Below are 24347 nucleotides of genomic sequence, written 5' to 3' on the forward strand. Positions count from 1 at the left end.
GACTTATACGGTCAGCAAAAACCCTATCAAAATTTCCACGCTGGATATTCAAGAACCCCCGAACCGTCTAACGGCCCGGGGGGAGAATACCAGCCCCCTAGAGCTTCCAGCAAAATCAGGAATCACATTTAGTACAAGCTGGACAGAAAATAAGAGCCATACAAATAACCAAAAAACAAGGAAGCACGACTTAGCTTAATTTTGCAAGAACCAGGATCAGCAGACAGGAGCAAACAGAAAGGATCTGATTACAACGATGCCAGGCACTGGACTGAGAAACCAGGAAGCTTATATAGCAACACCCCTGGACTAACGACCCAGGTGGGTGCCAAACTGAGAAAGACAGTCCCAGAGTCATATCACCAGTGACCACAAGAGGGAGCCAAAAATGTCTAATTCACAACAGTACCCCCCCTTTAAGGAGGGGTCACCGAACCCTCACCAAGACCACCAGGGCGATCAGGATGAGCAGCGTGAAAGGCACGAACTAAGTCGGCCGCATGCACATCAGAGGCAACCACCCAGGAATTATCCTCCTGACCATAGCCCTTCCACTTGACCAGATACTGAAGCCTCCGCCTGGAGAGACGAGAATCCAAGATCTTCTCCACCACGTACTCCAACTCGCCCTCAACCAAGACCGGAGCAGGAGGCTCAACAGAAGGAACCACAGGTACAACGTACCGCCGCAACAAAGACCTATGGAACACGTTGTGAATGGCAAACGACACCGGAAGATCCAAGCGAAAGGACACAGGATTAAGGATTTCCAATATCTTGTAAGGACCGATGAAGCGAGGCTTAAATTTAGGAGAGGAGACCTTCATAGGAACAAATCGAGAAGACAGCCATACCAAATCCCCAACACGAAGTCGGGGACCCACACCGCGGCGGCGGTTGGCAAAACGCTGAGCCTTCTCCTGTGACAACTTCAAGTTGTCCACCACATGATTCCAGATCTGCTGCAACCTATCCACCACGGAATCTACCCCAGGACAGTCAGAAGGCTCCACATGTCCCGAGGAAAAACGGGGATGGAAACCAGAGTTGCAAAAAAAAGGCGAAACCAAAGTAGCGGAACTAGCCCGATTATTAAGGGCAAACTCAGCCAACGGCAAGATGGTCACCCAATCATCCTGATCTGCAGAAACAAAACACCTCAAATAAGCCTCCAGAGTCTGATTAGTTCGCTCCGTTTGTCCATTAGTCTGAGGATGAAAGGCAGACGAAAACGGCAAATCAATGCCCATCTTAGCACAAAAGGACCGCCAGAACCTGGAAACAAACTGGGATCCTCTGTCAGACACAATATTCTCAGGAATGCCGTGTAAACGAACCACATTCTGAAAGAACAAAGGAACCAGATCGGAAGAGGAAGGCAGCTTAGGCAAAGATACCAAATGGACCATCTTGGAAAAGCGATCACATACCACCCAGATGACAGACATGCCCTGAGACACCGGAAGATCTGAAATGAAATCCATGGAAATGTGTGTCCAAGGCCTCTTCAGGACAGGCAAGGGCAAGAGCAACCCGCTGGCACGAGAACAGCAAGGCTTAGCTCGAGCACAAGTCCCACAGGACTGCACAAATGACCGCACATCCCGTGACAAGGAAGGCCACCAAAAGGACCTAGCCACCAGATCTCTGGTGCCAAAAATTCCCGGATGCCCTGCCAACACCGAGGAATGAACCTCGGAAATGACTCTGCTGGTCCACTTATCAGGAACAAACAGTCTGTCAGGTGGACAAGAGTCAGGTCTACCAGCCTGAAATCTCTGCAACACACGTCGCAAATCCGGAGAAATGGCTGACAAGATAACTCCCTCTTTAAGAATACCAACTGGTTTTACGACTCCAGGAGAGTCAGGCACAAAGCTCCTTGAAAGAGCATCAGCCTTCACATTCTTTGAACCTGGTAAATACGAGACCACAAAGTCAAAACGGGAGAAAAACAATGACCAGCGGGCCTGTCTAGGATTCAGGCGTTTAGCAGACTCGAGATACATCAGATTTTTGTGATCAGTCAAGACCACCACACGATGCTTAGCACCCTCGAGCCAATGACGCCACTCCTCAAATGCCCACTTCATGGCCAACAACTCCCGATTGCCAACATCATAATTCCGCTCAGCAGGCGAAAACTTCCTAGAGAAAAAGGCACATGGTCTCATTACAGAGCAACCAGGGCCTCTCTGCGACAAAACGGCCCCTGCCCCAATCTCAGAAGCATCCACTTCAACCTGAAAAGGCAGTGAGACATCAGGCTGGCACAAAACAGGCGCCGAAGTAAACCGGCGCTTCAACTCTTGGAAAGCTTCCACGGCTGCAGGAGCCCAGTTAGCAACATCAGAACCTTTCTTGGTCATATCCGTCAAAGGTTTAACAACGCTAGAAAAATTAGCGATAAAACGACGGTAGAAGTTAGCAAAACCCAAGAACTTCTGAAGACTTTTAACTGACGTGGGCTGAGTCCAATCATGAATAGCTCGGACCTTGACTGGGTCCATCTCCACCGCAGAAGGGGAAAAAATAAACCCCAAAAAGGGAACCTTCTGTACTCCAAAGAGACACTTTGAGACCTTAACAAACAAAGCATGCTCACGCAAAACCTGAAATACCATCCTGACCTGCTCTACATGCGAGTCCCAATCATCAGAAAAAAACAGAATATCATCCAGATAAACAATCATAAATTTATCCAGATACTTCCGGAAAATATCATGCATAAAGGACTGAAACACTGAAGGAGCATTAGAGAGCCCAAAAGGCATCACCAAGTACTCAAAATGACCTTCGGGCGTATTAAATGCAGTCTTCCATTCATCTCCATGCTTAATGCGCACAAGGTTGTACGCACCACGAAGATCTATCTTGGTGAACCACTTGGCACCTTTAATCCGGGCAAACAAGTCCGACAACAGAGGCAAAGGATACTGAAATTTAACAGTGATTTTATTCAGAAGCCGATAGTCAATACAAGGTCTCAAAGATCCGTCCTTCTTGGCCACAAAAAAGAATCCCGCACCAAGAGGGGAAGAGGATGAACGGATATGCCCCTTCTCCAGAGACTCCTTGATATACGAACGCATTGCGGTATGCTCAGGTACAGACAGATTAAATAGTCTTCCCTTAGGAAATTTACTACCTGGAATCAAATCTATGGCGCAGTCACAGTCCCTATGAGGAGGCAGAGCACTGGACCTGGACTCGCTGAATACATCCTGATAATCAGACAAATACTCAGGAACTTCCGAAGGAGTAGAGGAAGCAATAGACACCGGCGGGGAATCACCATGAATTCCCTGACAGCCCCAACTTGACACAGACATTGCCTTCCAATCCAAGACTGGATTATGGGTCTGTAACCATGGCAGACCCAAAACGACCAAATCATGCATTTTATGCAGAACAAGAAAACGAATCACCTCCCGATGTTCAGGAGTCATGCACATGGTTACCTGTGTCCAAAACTGCGGTTTATTTTCCGCCAATGGCGTAGCATCAATACCTCTAAGAGGGATAGGATTTACCAAAGGCTCAAGAACAAAACCACAGCGCTTGGCAAATGACAGATCCATAAGACTCAGGGCAGCACCTGAATCCACAAACGCCATAACAGGGTAGGAGGACAATGAGCAAATTAAAGTCACAGACAAAATAAATTTAGGTTGCAAATTACCAATGGCGACAGGGCTAACAACCCTTGTTAGGCGTTTAGAGCATGCTGATATAACATGTGTAGAATCACCACAGTAAAAACACAACCCATTCTGACGTCTATGATTTTTCCGTTCATTTCTAGTCTGAATTCTATCACATTGCATTAAATCAGGTGTTTGTTCAGACACCACCACCAGAGGATTAGCAGTTTTGCGCTCCCGCAAACGCCGGTCAATTTGAATAGCCAGCGCCATGGAATCATTCAGACTTGTAGGAATGGAGAAACCCACCATCACATTCTTAATGGCTTCAGAAAGGCCATTTCTGAAATTTGCGGCCAGAGCACACTCATTCCACTGAGTAAGCACGGACCATTTCCGAAATTTTTGGCAATACACTTCAGCTTCATCCTGGCCCTGAGAAATAGCCAGCAAGGCTTTTTCTGCCTGAATTTCAAGATTGGGTTCCTCGTAAAGCAATCCGAGCGCCAGAAAAAACGCATCAATATTTGCCAATGCCGGATCTCCTGGCGCTAGCGAGAAGGCCCATTCCTGAGGGTCGCCCCGTAAGAAAGAGATAACAATTTTAACTTGCTGAGCTGAGTCTCCAGATGAACGGGGTCTCAGAGATAGAAACAATTTACAATTATTCCTGAAATTCCTAAACTTGAATCGGTCTCCAGAGAACAGTTCAGGAATAGGTATCTTAGGTTCAGACATTAGACTACTGGTAACAAAATCTTGTATGCCCTGCACACGAGCAGCAAGCTGATCCACACTTGTAATCAAGGTCTGGACATTCATGTCTGCAGCAAGCACAAGCCACTCAGAGGTAAAGGGGAGGAACAAAGAGAGGAAAAAAAAAAAAACTCAGAATTTCCTTTCTTATTATCCCACTTCTGCAATGCATTAAACATTCAATTTTGGCCTGGCATACTGTTATGACCCCAATGGCAGAGGGTCTCAAAAGTACATACCAAGTCTGCAAACACAAAAAACCAGCTCATAGGGCAGTGGTAACTGGGCTAACCGTATATCTAATCCTAGCACCACAAATAGCAGCAGCCGGGGAACGTGCCTACGTTGGTTCTAGACGTCTCGCGCCAGCCGGAGAACTAACTAACCCTAGAAGGGAAAAGATAGACCTTTCTTGCCTCCAGAGAAACGACCCCAAAAGTTGGATACAAGCCCCCCACAAATAATAACGGTGAGGTAAGGAGAAAAGACAAACGTAAGAATGAACTAGATATTTAGCAAAGAGAGGCCCACTGACTAATAGCAGAATATAGTAAGATGACTTATACGGTCAGCAAAAACCCTATCAAAATTTCCACGCTGGATATTCAAGAACCCCCGAACCGTCTAACGGCCCGGGGGGAGAATACCAGCCCCCTAGAGCTTCCAGCAAAATCAGGAATCACATTTAGTACAAGCTGGACAGAAAATAAGAGCCATACAAATAACCAAAAAACAAGGAAGCACGACTTAGCTTAATTTTGCAAGAACCAGGATCAGCAGACAGGAGCAAACAGAAAGGATCTGATTACAACGATGCCAGGCACTGGACTGAGAAACCAGGAAGCTTATATAGCAACACCCCTGGACTAACGACCCAGGTGGGTGCCAAACTGAGAAAGACAATCCCAGAGTCATATCACCAGTGACCACAAGAGGGAGCCAAAAAAGTCTAATTCACAACAGATGTGATCCCAAACATTATGAAAAATGTACCCAATAAAATCTTCAACTCAATCCACCAAAAAAGCAAGTCCCCACTCAGGTCCATCATCTGTTAATGGAAATACAGGAGGCTTCCATGTTACTGGTAGTACAAAGACTGGAAAAGCAAAATAGCTTCTTATCCACAAAAGAAATTCTGCGAATTCTGCGAATCCAAATGCCCCCATTCCCTCCTGAGCCCCAGTGTGCATAAACCACCTTTAGCGTTCACATTTGGCAGGGGTATAAGTTCCAAAATGGGATCACTTAGGGGGTCTGTATGGAGTCTGCAAACTATTCTAGGAAAATCTGCGCTCCAGGAGGCAAATAGCGCTACGTCCCTATAGAGAATCTCTGTATGGCTAAGCATTACTGTACAGCCACATATGGGGTATTTCTATATTAAGCACGATTTGTGGGACAAATTCTGGTGCCAATTTTACCCACTTGTGTAAAAATGCAAAATCTGGGGCTAAAATGAAATTTTTGTATTAAAAATGTAATTTTTTCTTCACTGCTCAATTGTGTAAAATTCTGTGACCCAACGATGATGTCAAAGTAAACAATGCACCCCTAGATTAATTCATCAAGAGGTGTATTTTGTAAAATGGGCTTACTTACTAGGAGTCTTGCTGTTCTGCCACCTCAGGGGTTCTCCCAGTGAGTCATGGCACCCTCAACACATGTGGTGCTAAAAGTTTATTTTTGTGGAAAAAATTTGATTTTTCATTTTCAGGGCTCTACCTTATAAACTTATGTGAAGCACCTGGGGGTTCAAGGTGCCACCAAACATCTAGAGAAGTCCCTTGAGGGGTCTAGTTTCTAAAATGGGGTCACTTGTGGGGGGTTTCCACTGTTTAGGCACATCAGGGGCTCTCCAAACGAGACATGGAGAGATTACAGCCAATTTTACGTTCAAAACCTCAAATGGAGCTCCTTCCCTTCCGAGACCTGCCGTGCACCTAAGGAGTGGTCTTACCCCACACATGAGGTATCGACGTACTCAGGAGAAATTGCACAACAAATATTGTGGTTCCTTTTCTCCTGGCACCCGTGAGAAAATTTAAAAAATTGTGTCCAAAGTAAAAATTTTGTGAAAAAAGTTAAATGTTAATTTTTTCCTACCACATTGCTTCAGTTCTTGTGAAGCACCTGAAGGGTTAATAAACTTCTTGAATGTGGTTTTGGACACCTTGAGGATTGCAGTTTTTAGAATGGTGTCACTTTTGGGTATTCTCTGTCATACAGACCCCTCAAAGTTACTTCAAATGGGAGATCGGTCCCAGAAAAAAAATTGGTTTTGTAAATTTTGTTGGAAAAAAAAAATAAAAAATCAGAAATCGCTGGTCAACTTTTAACCCTTATAACGTCCCAACAAAAAAATATTATGTTTCCAAAATTGTGCTGATGTAAACTAGACATATGGGAAATGTTATTTATTAACTATTTTGTGTGATATAACACTCTGATTTTTGGGCATAAAAATTGAAAGTTAGAAAATTGTGAAATTTTCAACATTTTTGCCAAATTTACATTTTTGTACACATTTTTTTACACAATCATTTTTGAAGAAATTGTACCACTATTATAAAGTACAATATATCACAAGAAAACAACCTCAGAATCAGTGGGATCCGTTGAAGCATTCCAGAATTCTAACCACCTAAAGTGACAGTGGTCAGATTTCAAAATTAAGGCCCGGTCATTAATCTACATAGTGGCTTGGTCCTTAAGGGGTTAAACAGTTGTTTTGAGCTTTTCAACTATCACCAAACATCTGCTAAACAAGTACTATATATATATATATATATATATATATATATATATATATATATATATATACACATATATATATACACACACGTCGTTATATTTCACAGACCGATAGATAGATAGAATAGCCGTTAATTCAGCTGTCAGCTTCTGTAAAATCACTGCAGAAGCCAACAGGATAGGAGACATGGCTTACATACAGTAAATCCATGCAGAATAGTTAGATATATAAATGTCAGTTACCAATACAATTAGTATAGTGTGTGTGCAAATTATGGGACGTGTGTATTTAATAAAAGAATCTTTTCGGGGTAAAAAATGGCATGGGCTCCCGTGCAATTTTCTGCGCCAGAGAGGGAAAGCCAGCGACTGGGGACAGATGTTTATAGCTGAGGAAGGGGTTAATACCCATGGATCTTCCCAGGCTATGAATATCAGCCCGCAGCTGTATATTTAGCCTTTACTGGCTATTAAAATTGTGGGCCCCCCCCCCAAAAAAAAAATAAATAAGTGGGGTCCCCCTATAATTAATAAACAGAAAAGGCTATGGAGACAGCTGCTAGTTGATATTCATAGCCTAGAGGGACCATGGATATTGGCCTCACCTGGCTACAAATACCAGCTCACAGCCACCCCAGAAATGGAGCATCTCTAAGATGCGCCAATTCTGGCACTTAGCCTCTCTATTTCCACTGCCCTGTAGCGGTGGCATATGGGGTGGTGAGCGGGCGATCACCACCTAGTGTCAGTTGATTCTGACAGCTGACACCCGGCACTAAGGGCCAGGAGTGGTCACGCACCACTCCCGGATCCAATGAGATCGCAGCTTTCCACGAGCTGGCAGCGAGCTGACAGACCCTCTCTGCCTTTGGATCGGACACCCCGCGGTGTCCCAATCATTGCCATGGCGACCAGATGTTGTCATGACAACATCCAGGTCACCAGAGCTAGGAAACTTGCTGATCATGCGCAGTTTGTGCATGATCGCCAACTTTCCCTGTCAGTACTGAGCTAACAGTTTATACAGCATGGGGATGTCGCTGCATCCCCACGCTGTACAAGTGATCAGACTGCAAACAATAATAGTCTCATATTGGGACAATGAAAAAAAAAAAAAAATAAAAATAAAAAAAACGTTATTTAAATAATTATAAAAATGTTAATTAAAAAAAAATATCAAAAGATATTGTATCTATAAATAAATGTTTGAATGAAAAAAAAAATATATATATCTATATATATATCTATATCTCAATAGAAGTACACATTTGGTATCGCCGCGTCCGCAAGACCCGACCTATAACATTGTGCCATTAGTTAACTCCCATATATATCTATATCTCAATAGAAGTACACATTTGGTATCGCCGCGTCCGCAAGACCCGACCTATAACATTGTGCCATTAGTTAACTCCTTCAGTGAACACCATAAAGAAAAATAAAAAATGGCAGAAAAAAAATGCTTTATCATACCGCTGTACAAAAAGTGGAATAAAACGCGATGAAAAAGATGGATATAAATAAACATGTTACTGCTGAAAACGTCATCTTGGCCCGCAAAAAAAGTCGTAATACAGCTCGATCAGTGGAAAAATAAAAAAATCATAGCTCGCAGAATAAAGCAATGCAAAAATAATTATTTTGTCTATAAAATAGTTTTTATTGTGTAAAAGTGACAAAACATGAAAAAAATAAATAAAAAAAAGATATAAATTAGGTATCGCTGTAATTGTACTGACCTTAAGAATAAAACTGCCTTATCAATTTTACCACACACGGAACGGCATAAACCCCCCACCCAACAAAAAAAAATTCCTGAATTGCAGGTGTTTTCTCATCTGCCTGCCAAAAATCGGTATAGAAAGCAATCAGCAATCAAAAAATGTCATGTGCCCACAAATGGTAACAATAATAACGTCAACTCATCCCACAAAAAACAAGCCCTCACATGACTCTGTGGGCCAAAATATAGAAAAATTACATCTTTCAAAATATATGCCAAAAAGAATAGGTCTATAGACCACAATAGAGTATAATCCATATATATTTTATTTGAAAAACAAATACAAACACAAATAACAAGATAAAAGAGAACCACAGGAAGCCAATATGTGGGACACCACAGGCCCAACACACCAGGAGAATAATGATGTACAGAGATATATAGGAGTCACATCAGTGCTATAAGGCATGTGTATAAGCAGGCTCAAAGATATATGCAACTGCTTAATGCTGAAGAAGCACTTCACTTGAATCCCATAACTAATGGCTAAGGTGCACAGTGCATAAAGTGCAATGTTACAAGAATTATATATAGGCAGGCTAGACTAAACGTCTGTGCAACAGCTTAGTAATAAGGCACTTCACATAGCAAATAAATAAGGTGCACGGTGCATAAAAGGCCAAATGAAGCCATAAGCTTGGGCAATATAGCTTATGTGGATACAAGCGTTCTGTACTTACATAGTATACCTGGGTGTAGACAGCCGGTGGGTCCCCGCCGCCCCAACGCACGTTTCGTCGAGACTTCTTCAGGAGGCCTCCTGAAGAAGTCTCGACGAAACGTGCGTTGGGGCGGCGGGGACCCACCGGCTGTCTACACCCAGGTATACTATGTAAGTACAGAACGCTTGTATCCACATAAGCTATATTGCCCAAGCTTATGGCTTCATTTGGCCTTTTATGCACCGTGCACCTTATTTATTTGCTATGTGAAGTGCCTTATTACTAAGCTGTTGCACAGACGTTTAGTCTAGCCTGCCTATATATAATTCTTGTAACATTGCACTTTATGCACTGTGCACCTTAGCCATTAGTTATGGGATTCAAGTGAAGTGCTTCTTCAGCATTAAGCAGTTGCATATATCTTTGAGCCTGCTTATACACATGCCTTATAGCACTGATGTGACTCCTATATATCTCTGTACATCATTATTCTCCTGGTGTGTTGGGCCTGTGGTGTCCCACATATTGGCTTCCTGTGGTTCTCTTTTATCTTGTTATTTGTGTTTGTATTTGTTTTTCAAATAAAATATATATGGATTATACTCTATTGTGGTCTATAGACCTATTCTTTTTGGCATATATCAGTTTGAGTTCTATGTCCCTCTTTCCATGTTCTGGACATTTATATACATTAAATCTTTCAAAATATGACAATGCAAAAACTATTTTTTTGCAATAAAAAGCGTCTTAGTGCGTGACAGCTGCCAAACATAAAAACCCGATATAAAACGGATATCGCTGTAATCGCACCGACCCAAAGAATAGTGTCGCCTAATCACTTATACTGCACCAGGAACGATGTACAAAAAATAAATAAATAAAACCAGTTTTTCACCTGCTGTTGAGTTTTTTCATTCTGACTCCCAAAGACTGCAGTAAGGCTGGGCGCACATTTATCCTGTGCTCTGCGGTTACACCAGGGTATCCGTAATCTCTGAAATACGTGATTCAGACGGAACCTGGCGGGAAATTCCTTATAATGAGGCAGATGGACGCACGGTAGAAGCCGTCTGACCTGTGATCCGGCGGTGTCCGTCTTTTTAGGATTGCATAAAAGTGCCATCAGCCACAGTTTTGTGCACTTCTGAAAAGGACACCGCTGAACAGAGGCCAGATGGAGTCCAGAGTAACTCTGCTGCCTCATTATAGTGAATGGATTTCTTAGAGGTTTCATCTGAATCACGTCACTCACAAATTTAGATGGAAACTCCAAAGTGCTCAGCGTAGAGCGCCGGATAAACGTAATCCAAAACGTTATGTAAAATGTTCCATATAAAAGCTTCAACTCAATCCACAAAAAAAAACAAGTCCCCACTCAGGTCTGTCATCTGTTAATGGAAATATAGGGGGCTTCCATGTAACCGGTGGTACAAAGGCTTTGTAAAAGCAAAATGCCTCCTCACCCAACAAAAGAAATTTAGCAAATTCTCGGCTCAAATCCAAATGCCCCCTTCCCTTCCGAGCCCCACAGTGTATCTAAACCACATAATGTGTCCACGTTTGGCATTTCTGAAGCGATCAGAGCCCACCTAACTTACAGGTGCATGCCTCCAGAAGCATGGGCTGGGCATAACGTACTGGTGACTACAACGTACTGGCAACTACAGTGTTCTGGTCACTACAACGGCAGTTTCCACTTTGCAACATTCATTGCTGCTTGTTTCTGGAAAATAACCATGGAGTCAAAATCATCACTACACCCGTAGATAAATTCCCCAAGGAGTTTAGTTTCCAAAATGGGGTCACTTGAGGGTTGATTCTGCTCTTCTAGCAATTAGGGGATCTGTATATGGAGTCCGCAAACTGTTCTAGGAAAATCTGCACTTCAGGTGGCAAATAGAGCTCCGTTCCTCCTGAGTCTCTCCGTGTGGCTAAGCAGTACTGTACAGCCACATATGGGGTAGTGCCACGTTCACTAGAAATTGTGGGACAAGTTTTGGTGTCATTTTTACCCACTTCTTGTGTGAGAATGTAAAATCTGGGGCTAAAAAAAAAAAATTGGTGGTAAAAATGTAGCTATTTTTTCTTCACTGCCCAATTGTATAAAATTCTGTGACATACCAGTGGTGTCAATATGATCACTGCACCCCCAGATGAATTCAATGAGAAGTGTAGTTTGTAAAATGGGGTCACTTAAGGGAGGTTCTGCTGTTCTGGCACCTCATGGGCTCTCCCAGTGGGTCATGGCACCTGCACACCATAACAGTAAAGTCTCTCAGGAAAAAACGGACCTCGGTTTGTTATATATAAAAAAATCCTATTAGCCCTTACAAAATTTGAAAACTTGGGGCTAAAACAATATTTTTGTGGTAAAAATGTAATTTATTCTTTCTTCACGGCTCAATGGTATAAAATTCTGTGCGTCATTGTGGTGTCAATATGATCACTGCACTACTAGATGAATTCATTGGAGAGTGTAGTTTGTAAAATGAGTTCACGTATAAGGGATTTCTGATATTAACAGAGCCCCCGAGGTACCAGAATGTGGCATGGCACCCTCAAACCATTCCAGCAAAATCTTAACTCCAATATGGCACCTCTTCCCTTCTGAGTTTTGCACTGTGCCTCAAAAGTAGAATTCCCCGACATATGGGGTATCGGCGTACGCTGGAGAAATTACATAAACTGTATGTGCAATATCTCCTGTTACCCTTATGAAAATGCAACATTTGGGGCCAAAATTAATTTTTTGTGGTGAAAATTTGATTTTTCTATCTTCACGGCTCAACCACGCATCTAAGTACATTCCCTGAGGAGTCTAGTTTCCAAAATGGGGTCACTTGTGGCGGTTTCCACTGATTAGGAACATCAGGGGCTCTCCAAATGCTACATGTCGTCCGCTAATGTTGACAGGAAATTTTACATTCAAAAAGTCAATGATGATCCTTCCCTTTGAGCCCCGAGCAGCAGAGCGCTCCATCTGCGCACGCGCGGCCACAGAAAGATGGCCGCGCCCACCGGTAAGTGGCTGAATAGCGCAGATCGCGCTCTTTTTCATCTCCTGGGCAGTGGATATTCTCTGTTGGACATGCGCACACCACTACACCACCAACGGAATGATGAGCCTGATCTGGGGGAGAAACAGCGCTGTCACCATGCCCATAGGACCAGACCAGCGTGAGTGACAGCAGAAAACGGCGACTTTACAAAGGTATTTCAGCAGCATAGGTGGGTAATAAAGGCACACAAAAGACACTAATGTAACGCCCAGCTCTGCCCCTATTTAACGCTTTTTTTTAGCTCATCTTCAAAAAACGGGGTGACAGGTTCCCTTTAAGGGCATGAAAATTCTAAGTTGGAAAATTGTGAAATTAGCTCCAAATTTCCATTTTTGTCACAAATAAACGCAAGTCATATTTAAGAAATGTTACTACTATCATGAAGTACAATATGTCATGAAAAAAAAAACATCTCAATCACCAGGATCCGTTGAAGCGTTCCAGAGTTATTACCTCATAAACTGATAGTGGTCAGAATTGTAAACATTGGGTCTGGTCATTAACATGCAAATCACCTTCGGGGTTAAAGGTGTTAAAATCGTTAAAGGGAACCTGTCACACCCCCCCCCCCCCCCAGGCGTTTGAAACTAAAAGAGCCACCTTATGCAGCAGTAATGCTGCATTCTGACAAGGTGGCTCTTTTAGTTCTTGGTGCTGTAACTGCAGAAATAATCTGTTTTGTAAGGCTACTTTCACACTAGTATCATGCACTGCACATCGCAATGCGTCCTTGTGGATAAAAAACGCATCCTGCAAAGTTGCCCGCAGGATGCGTTTTTTCTCCATAGACTTATTAGCGACGCATTGCCACACGTCGCAACCGTCGTGCGACGGTTGCGTCGTGTTTTGGCGCACCGTAGCCACCAAAAAAAGTTACATGTAACTTTTTTTGTGCGTCGAGACCGCCATTTTCGACCGCGCATGCGAGGCCGAAACACCGCCCCCTCCTCCCCGTACCTTGCAATGGGGCAGCGGAAGCCCACGTCGGGCATTTTTTGCACAGTATGCATCGGTACGTCGGACCGACGCTAGTGTGAAAGCAGCCTAATTTGTCCTAAATACCTTTCTTCAGTCCTGGAGGCAGGCCTTTCCCCCCCTGCTGCAGACGCCACACAGCCGTCACTCAAGTCTTCTTGGCGCTGCCTCCTCAGCGCTGTTTTGAAATCAGCCGGCACCTGCGCTCTTTTGTCATGCCTTGGGCAGGCGCAGTGAGCGCTGCCCGTCCTCTGTCCTCATATGCAGTCTAGCTGACTGCGCCTGTGCGGCCGCCCTGCCTGGGAATCCTAGCCCCGCAGTGTCTTCTGATTTATTCTCACTGCGGGGCTGGGATTCACGGGCAGGGCGGCCGCACAGGCGCAGTCAGCTAGACTGCATATGAGGACAGACGGGCAGCGCTCACTGCGCCTGCACCAGGCAGGAGAAAAGAGCGCAGGCGCCGGCTCATTTCAAAACAGCGCTGAGGAGGCGGCGCCCGGCGCCAAGAAGATTTGAGTGATGGCTGTGTGGCGTCTGCAGCAGGGGGGAAAGGCCTGCCTCCAGGACTGAAGAAAGGTATTTGGGACTAATTACAAAACTGATTATTTCTGCAGTTACAGCACCAATAACTAAAAGAGCCACCTTGTCAGAATGCAGCATTACTGCTGCACAAGATGGCTCTTTTAGTTTCAAACGCCTGGTGGGGGGGGGTGACAGGTTCCCTTTAAACTATTTTTTGTTAAACAAAAAAAAAAAACTTTAATTAGTGATATTTTAGCATTATATCAGACAATATTCCCCATTGTCTAAATACTCTAAAAACTTTTTTTTTTAAGCTGGCACCCTGCAAGCAATGATAGACACCCACCTTTTACACTAAATGGATAACAGTATTGGGACCCCTCTTAATCATTGAACTTGGGATCTCTTTTCAGTCCCATCACAGATGTAGGACATACAGCCCCTCACCATGCAGTCCGCCTTTACTAACATTTGTGAAATAATGTGACGTTATAAAGCACTCACTGAATTCTAGAGTGGTCTTGTAATGGGACACCGTAACAGTTCATGAACTCTTTCCCTCCTCAATACTCCGGAAACAACTGTGAGTGGTATTATTGAACAGTGGAAGTGTTTAGGAACTACAGCAACTCAGCCACAAAGTGTCAATCCATGTAGTGTTACAGAGCAGGTTCACTCACTGCAGAGGCGCAAAGTGCATACAACTCAACTGCTGACATCAGCACAAAACTGTACGCCAGTAGCTTCATGGCTATTCAGCTGCATGCAAGCCTTACATCACCAAGCACAACGCCAAGCATAGGATGGAGTGATACAAAGACTGCCACAAAAGGACTCTGCAGCAGTATAAAGGTGTTCTGTTGAGTGACAAAACTTTCTACCTTATTTGACAGTCATGTGACAAGTCTAAGTTTGGCAAATACCACGAGAACGTTAATTGCTTGATAACATTGTCCCAAGAGTAAAGTTTGATGGAGGATGGATAAAAGTTATGGGGCTGTATTTCAGGGGATGGCCTAGGCCCCTTAGCTCCAGTGAATCCAAATATTAACACTCCAACATACAAGACATTTTGGACAATTGAATGCTCCCATTTTTGTGGGAAGTTTGGGGAAAGCCTTTTCTGTTCCAACATGAATTGGCCCCACTGCACAAAGCAAGTTGCATAAAGGCATGGTCGGGAGAGTTTGGTGTGGAAGAACTTGACTGGCAGCACAGAGCCCTGACCTCAATTCTCTTGAACACCTTTAGTGTGAACTAGAAAAGAGACTGCAACTCCTCTCGTCCCAACATCAGTGTCTGACCTCACAAACACTTAGGAAGAGGCAAAAATTCCAGGACACAAAGATGTTCTAGAAAGCATTCTCAGAAGTGTGGATAGTTTTATCTGAAAATGGTGAACAAAATCCAATATTAGCCCCTTACTGCCATCGGACGTACTATTACGCAAATGACAGTGTCCTCGCTTTGAAGTCGGGACATGTCAGCTCTTTTGAACAGCCAGCATGTGCCAGCAATAGGCGCGGGGGAATCGCGATCCACCCACGCCTATTAACCAGTTACATCCGGTCGGAAATGCGTACACTGGCGACCCACTTAACATGATCAGGGGTCATCAGTGCGTCTGTGGTTGTTGATGCCGGATTGCTCCCTATACTATGAGGTGGCACCCGGCAGCAGTATTGGCATCCACCTTATACTTGGAGCTGGCTTCACAGCAGTAATCTGCACCCACCTTATACTTTGAGCGGGCCTCACAGCAGTAATGAGCTACCACCTTATACTTGCAGCTGGCCTCACAGCAGTAATGGGCACCCACCCTATCATTGAATGGGCAACCACCTTATACTTGAAGCTGGCCTCACAGCAGTAATGGGCACCCACCTTATACTTGAAGCTGGCCTTCTGCAGCAATAATGGGCACCCATCTTATAATCAAAGCTGGCCCCCTGCAGCAATGGGCACCCACCTTATACTTGAAGCTGGACTCCCAGCAGTAATGAGCACTCAACTTATACTTGGAGCTGGCCTCCCAGCTGTAATCTGCACTCACCTTATACTTCGAGCTGGACTCTCAGCAGTAATGAGCAACCACCTTATACTTGAAGCTGGTTTCCCAGCAGTAATGGGCACCCACCTTATTCTTGGAGCTGCTCTTCTGCAGCAATAATGGGCACCCACCTTATAATCGGAGCTGGCCCCCTGCAGCAGTGGGAACCCACCTTATACTTGGAGCTGGCCTCCCAGCAGTAATGGGCACCCACCTTATACTTGAAGCTGGCCTCCCAGCAGTAATGGGCACCCACCTTATACTTGAAGCTGGCCTCCCAGCAGTAATGGAGTTATTCCATGTCAAGTGAACCAATGATTTTTACCTCTATATTTTTAATTATTGTGAGATTTTGTTATTTGGTAATAGTGTGTCAGAGAATGCAAAATGTTAAGAAAAAAAAAATCTAGATACTTTTTTTTTAAGTTGATTTTCAAAGTTCGGAAAAAGTGTGAATTTCGGTGTTGCCTGCCTTTACATTTCTCCCCATAACTCAAGCCAGAAAAAAAGATAGAGAAACAAAAGAAACACCATTCTACTCAGAACTGTACAGGCTTTCACCAGATATGTCATAAGAGTATCTTTGTTAATATTTTACCTATGCAAACGCAACATTTTTAAGACGCATTTCCATAAAAAAAAACCGTTTAATTTAAAAATGTAAAAACATGCACATGTGCCTGCTATGCTCCTAGTCACATCCGTACCAAAATACAAGTTGGGATAATATTTAAAAAAATAAAACTTACAGTGTCAATTCTAAAATCTTTAATTCAGATCTGTTCAGCCTGTGGTGTCAAAGTGTGGGGTCCATATTTACCAAATCCATGATTGTTAGATATTACTGTATTATTTTATTATGTTACAGCTTAGAAGCAGGAGAGGACAGAGGAGAAGCTTTGTTAGGGCCCAACCTGAGAATGAGCAGGGGTAGACAGTGACTGCAGAGCAGATGACAGGTCACCAGCTCCAGCCTCCAGAGGCCGTATTCACACCAAATCTGAACACCCAGGCAACTCCTCAAATGGAGTAAAATATTCTTAACATCCAGTTCATGCATTGTACAAACCAGAACTATGAAGAGGAGGAGAGTTTGTGAAAACATCGGTTACAGGAAGCAGAACCCATCACAGGGACTCGGCAATACCACACTGTCATTCCATGTAGTGACACAGAAATAAAAACAAGGATTTTCTCATTCAGCAAAGACAGTGAAGTCCATGAAGTGGTAGAAGGCGGCACAAGATTGGCAATGGATGACAGAACTGGTGATGTGACCTGTGAATATGATCGGCGCTGGTGGCGGCTACTGTACACTCCAAAGATTGTGAAAATGAAGACGTAGAAGTGACTTTTCTGCACCTTCTGGTCCAGCGCCGTCCTTTGTGTATCCAAGAAAACCAGACATTGTAAAAGTGAACAAAAATCAGATAGTAACTCAGGTGGAGCCGGACACATGACAGGCCGCACATGCTCTGACACAAAAGGAAACGGCCATTGCTAGTGAGCGCTTATGGACAAGATGACATTTCACCCACTAGAAGGCACACATTGATGATAACAGGCCAGTGTAAAAACCTACTATTAATTGTTCGATTAGTTCATATTTTATAGAACGAGGATTTAACTACTGTACTATTCTTCTTAAACACTTCATAAATGACATGTTTAGTGATATAATAGAAAAAAAATCGTTACATGTATAAATGGGTGGTAAAAATATTGGTTCTTTTAATCTGGTTTTTAACAAATTAGAATGAGGCTGTATTTAGAAAAATCACACTTGAGGATATGATCACCTTTTTTCTTTTGGCTTGTTCAATGCATTCAGGGGGAAAATGCTGCACAAGTTGTGTTATGATGATTAAGATGTATTTATTCTGGCACTTCGGTATTTGTTTTTTATGTTTCTTTATTGTTGCATATAAATGTTGAATACCGTATATATTCGAGTATAAGCCGACCCGAGTATAAGCCGACCCCCCTAATTTTGCCACAAAAAACTGGGAAAACTTATTGACTCGAGTATAAGCCTAGGGTGGAAAATGCAGCAGGTACCGGTGAATTTCAAAATTAAAAATAGATACTCCATACCGTTCATTATGGCCCCATAGATGCTCCACATAAAGCTGTGCCATATATAATGCTCTGCACTGTTGCCCCATAGATAGCTGTGCCATATATATAATGCTCTGCACCGTTGCCCCATAGCTGTGCCATATATATAATGCTCTGCACCGTTGCCCCATAGCTGTGCCATATAGTGCTCTGCACCGTTGTCCCATAGCTGTGCCATATAGTGCTCTGCACCGTCCATTATTGCCCCATAGCTGTGCCATATAGTGCTCTGCACCATTGCCCCATAGCTGTGCCATATAGTGCTCTGCACCGTTGCCCCATAGCTGTGCCATATAGTGCTCTGCACCGTTGCCCCATAGCTGTGCCACATAGTGCTCTGCACCGTTGCCCCATAGCTGTGCCATATAGTGCTCTGCACCGTTGCCCCATAGCTGTGCCATATATGCTCTGCACCGTTGCCCCATAGCTGTGCCGTATAGTGCTCTGCACCGTTGCCCCAAAGCTGTGCCGTATAGTGCTCTGCACCGTTGCCCCATAGCTGTGCCGTATAGTGCTCTGCACCGTTGCCCCATAGCTGTGCCATATAGTGCTCTGCACCGTTGCCCCATAGCTGTGCCATATATATAATGCTCTGCACCGTTGCCCCATAGCTGTGCCATATATATAATGCTCTGCACCGTTGCCCCATAGCTGTGCCATATATAGTGCTCTGCACCGTTGCCCCATAGCTGTGCCATATATATAGTGCTCTGCACCGTTGCCCCATAGCTGTGCCATATAGTGCTCTGCACCGTTGCCCCATAGATGCTCCACATAAATCTGTGCCATTGCTGCTGCTGCAATAAAAAAAACAAAACACATACTCACCTCTCTTGCTTGCAGCTCCTCGGCGTCCGGTCCCGGCGTCTCTCCGCACTGACTGATCAGGCAGAGGGCGGCGCGCACACTATATGCGTCATCGCGCCCTCTGACCTGCACAGTCAGTGCGGAGAGACGCCGGGAAGATGGCGCGACGCCCGGCGTGTGGATCGTGGACAGGTGAATATGTAATACTTACCTGCTCCCGGCGTCCCGCTCCTTCCCCCGGACAGCTGGTCTCCGGTGCCGCAGCCTCTTCCTCTATCAGCGGTCACCGGAACCGCTTCATTAGAGAAATGAATAGGCGGCTCCGCCCCTATGGGAGGTGGAGCAGCCTATTCATTTCTCTAATGAGCGGTCCCACGTGACCGCTCAGGGGAAGAGGCTGCGGCACCCGGAGACCGTGGGACGGGCAGGGGGAGCGCCAGGAACGCCGGAACTAGGTGAGTATATGAAAGTCCTCACCCGCCGACCCCACCACCGATCATGACTCGAGTATAAGCCGAGAGGGGCACTTTCAGCCCAAAAATTTTGGCTGAAAATCTCGGCTTATATTTGAGTATATACGGTAAGTTGTAATTTGAAAAGAAAAAAAAAAAGGTAGAAACTCACACAAACATAAAATCAGATGATTCAAGGCTTAAAAAAAAAAAAATAAAAAAAAAATTTATAGGTCCCAAGTTGAATCCCTGTACAAATCTAAACAAGACGACAAGTAACACACATGCATTTTTTCACAATTTTAAAACATGTTTTTTTCACAATTGCGTATCAAAATTTTGAATTTGATTTCTTCAAAACAAAATCTAAAGAAACTTAGTCTTGTGACTTATCAAATGAAAGCCGGCACCATTCTGAGAAAAATTATGCCTCTCCCACCTCTTTATCTTAATTCTAGCCCAAGATATGATAAAAAAAAATGTAAAGCCATACCAGGCCAAAATTTGCACTTTCAAAACTTTAGAAGTCTGTAAAAAATTAACTGATGAAGAAAAAAATTTCAAAACTTATAATTTGTAATTACCGTATATACTAGAGTATAAGCCGAGATTTTCAGCCCATTTTTTGGGGGGCTGAAAGTGCCCCTCTAGACTTATACCCGAGTCATTGTCCAAGGGGGTCGGCAGGGGAGGGGGAGCGGCAGCTGTCCATCATACTCACCTGCTCCCAGCGCATCTCTGCATGTCCCTGCTTCTCCGGCGCCCGCAGCTCTTCCTGTGTTCAGCGGTCACGTGGTACTGCTCATTAAAGTAATGAATATGGACGCGACTCCACTTCCATAGTGGTGGTGCGCATATTCATTACTTTAATGAGCGGTATCATGTGACCGCTGAACACAGGAACAAGCTGCCGATGTCAGAGACCATCGTATCGGAGAAGCAGGGACCAGAGCGGGAGGGTGTGTATGACGGGGGGAGGGTGAGCGATATTCAATTGTCCCCGTTCCACAGCCGGGCTCAGTCTTCCGCGTCCTCTGGCTGTGGCGTTCAGGTTAGATGGCGCAATAACGGGTTTAGTGTGCGCTCCGCCCTCTGCCTGAACAGTCACTGCAGAGAGACTGAAGACGGAGCAGCGAGCGGAGGTGGAACGGGGACAGGTGAATATCGCAAGTGCCGGTGTCCCCGCCTGCTCAGGACAAGAGGTATGTCATTTTTTTTACTTTAATCGCAGCAGCAGCATATGGGGCAAATGTTTCTAAGGAGCATCTTATAGGGCCATAATCAACCTTTATGCAGCATTATATGGGGCAAATGTTTCTATGGAGCATCTTATGGGACCATAATGAACCTTTGTGCAGCATTATATGGAGCAAATGTTTCTATGGAGCATCTTATGGGGCCATAATCAACCTTTATGCAGCATTGTATGGGGCAAATGTTTCTATGGAGCAACTTATAGGGCCATAATCAACCTATTTGCAGACTGTATGGGGCAAATGTTTCTATGGAGCACCTTATGGGGCCATAATCAACCTTTATGCAGCATTATATGGGGCACATTTTCTATGGAGCATCTTAAGGGGCCATAATCAGCCTTTGTGCAGCATTATATGGGGCGTATTTTGTATGGAGCATCTTATGAGCCTATCATGAAATTTTTGGAGCATTATATGTGGCTCTTGATTCAATATGGATATTCAAAAACACTTAACCTACTGATGTCTCAATTCATTTTACTTTTATTGGTATCTATTTTTATTTTTGAAATTTACCAGTAGCTGCTGCATTTCCCACCCTAGGCTTATACTTGAGGCATTAAGTTTTCCCAGTTTTTTGCGGCAAAATTAGGGGTCAGCTTATAATCGAGTATATACGGTAACTAAAGTTGTACTTCATAAAAAAAAAACTAAAGACGTCAGATAAAAAAATAAAATTCACATTTGGATCACTTGATATGGAATGATCCAATGGGCACCCACATTATACTTGGAGCTGGCCTCTTGCAGCAGTAATGGGCACCCGTCTTATACTAGGAGGTGGCCCCCTGCAGTAATGGGCACCCACCTTATACTTGAAGCTGGCCTCCCAGCAGTAATGGGCACCCACCTCATACTTGGAGCTGGACCCCTGCAGTAAAGGGCACCCACCTTATACTTGAAGCTGGCCTCCTGCAGCAGTAATGGGCACCCACCTTATACTTGAAGCTGGCCTCCTGCAGCAGTAATGGGCACCAACCTTATACTTGAAGCTGGCCTCCCAGCAGTAATGGGCACCAACCTTATACTTGAAGCTGGCCTCCCAGCAGTAATGGGCACCCACCTTATACTTGGAGCTGACCTCCCAGCAGTAATGGGCACCCACCTCATACTTGGAGCTGGACCCCTGCAGTAAAGGGCACCCACCTTATACTTGAAGCTGGCCTCCTGCAGCAGTAATGGGCACCCACCTTATACTTGAAGCTGGCCTCCTGCAGCAGTAATGGGCACCCACCTTATACTTGAAGCTGGCCTCCTGCAGCAGTAATGGGCACCCACCTTATACTTGAAGCTGGCCTCCTGCAGCAGTAATGGGCACCCACCTTACACTAGAAGCTGGCCCCCTGCTGTTATGGGCAACCACCTCATACTTGGAGCTGGCGTCCCAGCAGTACTTGGCACCCACCTTATACTTGGAGCTGGCCTCCCAGCAGTAATGGGCACCCACCTTATACTTGGAGCTGACCCCCTGAAGTAATGGGCACCCACCTTATACTTGAAGCTGGTCTCCCAGCAGTAATGGGAACCCACCTTATACTGGAAGCTGCCCCCTGCAGTAATGGGCACCCACCTCACACTTGGAGCTGACCTCCCAGCAGTAATGGGCACCCACCTTATACTTGAAGCTGGACCCCTGCAGTAAAGGGCACCCACCTTATACTTGAAGTTGACCCCCTGCAGTAATGGGCACCCACTTTATTCTTGAAGCTGGGATCCTAGCAATACTGGTCACTCACCTTATACTAGGATGTGGTCCCCTGCAGTAATGGGCACCCACCTTATACGTGTAGCTGGCCTCCCAGCAGTAATGGGCACCCACCTGATACTTGAAGCAGGCCCCTGCAGTAATGGGCACCCACCTTATACTTGAAGCTGGCCTCCTGCAGTAATGGGCACCCACCTTATACTTGAAGCTGGCCTCCTACAGTAATGGGCACCCACCTTATACTTGAAGCTGCCCCCTGCAGTAATGGGCACCCACCTTATACTTGAAGCTGCCCCCTGCAGTAATGGGCACCCACCTTATACTTGAAGCTGGCCTCCTGAAGTAATGGGCACCCACCTTATACTTGAAGCTGGCCTCCTGCAGTAATGGGCACCGACCTTATACTTGAAGCTGGCCTCCTGCAGTAATGGGCACCCACCTTATACTTGAAGCTGGCCTCCCAGCAGTAATGGGCACCCACCTGATACTTGGAGCTGGCCTCCCAGCAGTACTGGGCACCCACCTTATACTTGAAGCTGGCCCCTGCAGTAATGGGCACCCACCTTATACTTGAAGCTGGCCTCCTGAAGTAATGGGCACCCACCTTATACTTGAAGCTGGCCTCCTGCAGTAATGGGCACCCACCTTATACTTGAAGCTGGCCTCCTGCAGTAATGGGCACCCACCTTATACTTGAAGCTGGCCTCCTGCAGTAATGGGCACCCACCTTATACGAGGACGTGGTCCCCTGCAGTAATGGGCACCCACCTTATACATGAAGCTGGCCTCCTGCAGTAATGGGCACCCACCTTATACTTGAAGCTGGCCTCCTGCAGTAATGGGCACCCACCTTATACTTGAAGCTGCCCCCTGCAGTAATGGGCACCCACCTTATACTTGAAGCTGCCCCCTGCAGTAATGGGCACCCACCTTATACTTGAAGCTGGCCTCCTGCAGCAATGGGCACCCACCTTATACTTGAAGCTGGCCTCCTGCAGTAATGGGCACCCACCTTATACTTGAAGCTGGCCTCCTGCAGTAATGGGCACCCACCTTATACTTGAAGCTGGCCTCCTGCAGTAATGGGCACCCACCTTATACGAGGACGTGGTCCCCTGCAGTAATGGGCACCCACCTTATACATGAAGCTGGCCTCCTGCAGTAATGGGCACCCACCTTATACTTGAAGCTGGCCCCCTGCAGTAATGGGCACCCACCTTATACTTGAAGCTGCCCCCTGCAGTAATGGGCACCCACCTTATACTTGAAGCTGGCCTCCTACAGTAATGGGCACCCACCTTATACTTGAAGCTGGCCTCCTACAGTAATGGGCACCCACCTTATACTTGAAGCTGCCCCCTGCAGTAATGGGCACCCACCTTATACTTGAAGCTGGCCTCCTGCAGTAATAGGCACCCACCTTATACTTGAAGCTGGCCCCCTGCAGTAATGGGCACGCACCTTATACTTGAAGCTGGCCCCCTGCAGTAATGGGCACCCACCTTATACTTGAAGCTGGCCTCCTGCAGTAATGGGCACCCACCTTATACTTGAAGCTGGCCTCCTGCAGTAATGGGCACCCACCTTATACTTGAAGCTGGCCTCCTGCAGTAATGGGCACCCACCTTATGCTTGAAGCTGGCCCCCTGCAGTAATGGGCACCCACCTTATACTTGAAGCTGCCCCCCTGCAGTAATGGGCACCCACCTTATACTTGAAGCTGCCCCCCTGCAGCAGTAATGGGCACCCACCTTATACTTGAAGCTGGCCTCCTGCAGCAGTAATGGGCACCCACCTTATACTT

General features: G+C 45.2%; 1 protein-coding gene across 3 annotated transcripts in view; it reads right to left on the minus strand.

The window, feature by feature from the left end:
- The window catches only part of XXYLT1 (xyloside xylosyltransferase 1), a 241780-nt gene that overhangs the window by 207984 nt on the left and 9449 nt on the right, over positions 1-24347 (minus strand). The window contains exon 1 of one of the 3 annotated variants that reach the window (XM_077290365.1): positions 21730-21752. The exons of the other annotated variants lie outside the window; for them this stretch is intronic. The gene's annotated coding sequence lies outside the window, so the exon portion shown is untranslated. Of the gene's footprint in view, positions 1-21729; positions 21753-24347 lie in introns of those variants that run through there. 3 annotated transcript variants of the gene reach the window in all.

The sequence above is a fragment of the Ranitomeya variabilis genome, chromosome 2, assembly GCF_051348905.1.
Source record: "Ranitomeya variabilis isolate aRanVar5 chromosome 2, aRanVar5.hap1, whole genome shotgun sequence".
NCBI lineage: Eukaryota > Metazoa > Chordata > Amphibia > Anura > Dendrobatidae > Ranitomeya > Ranitomeya variabilis.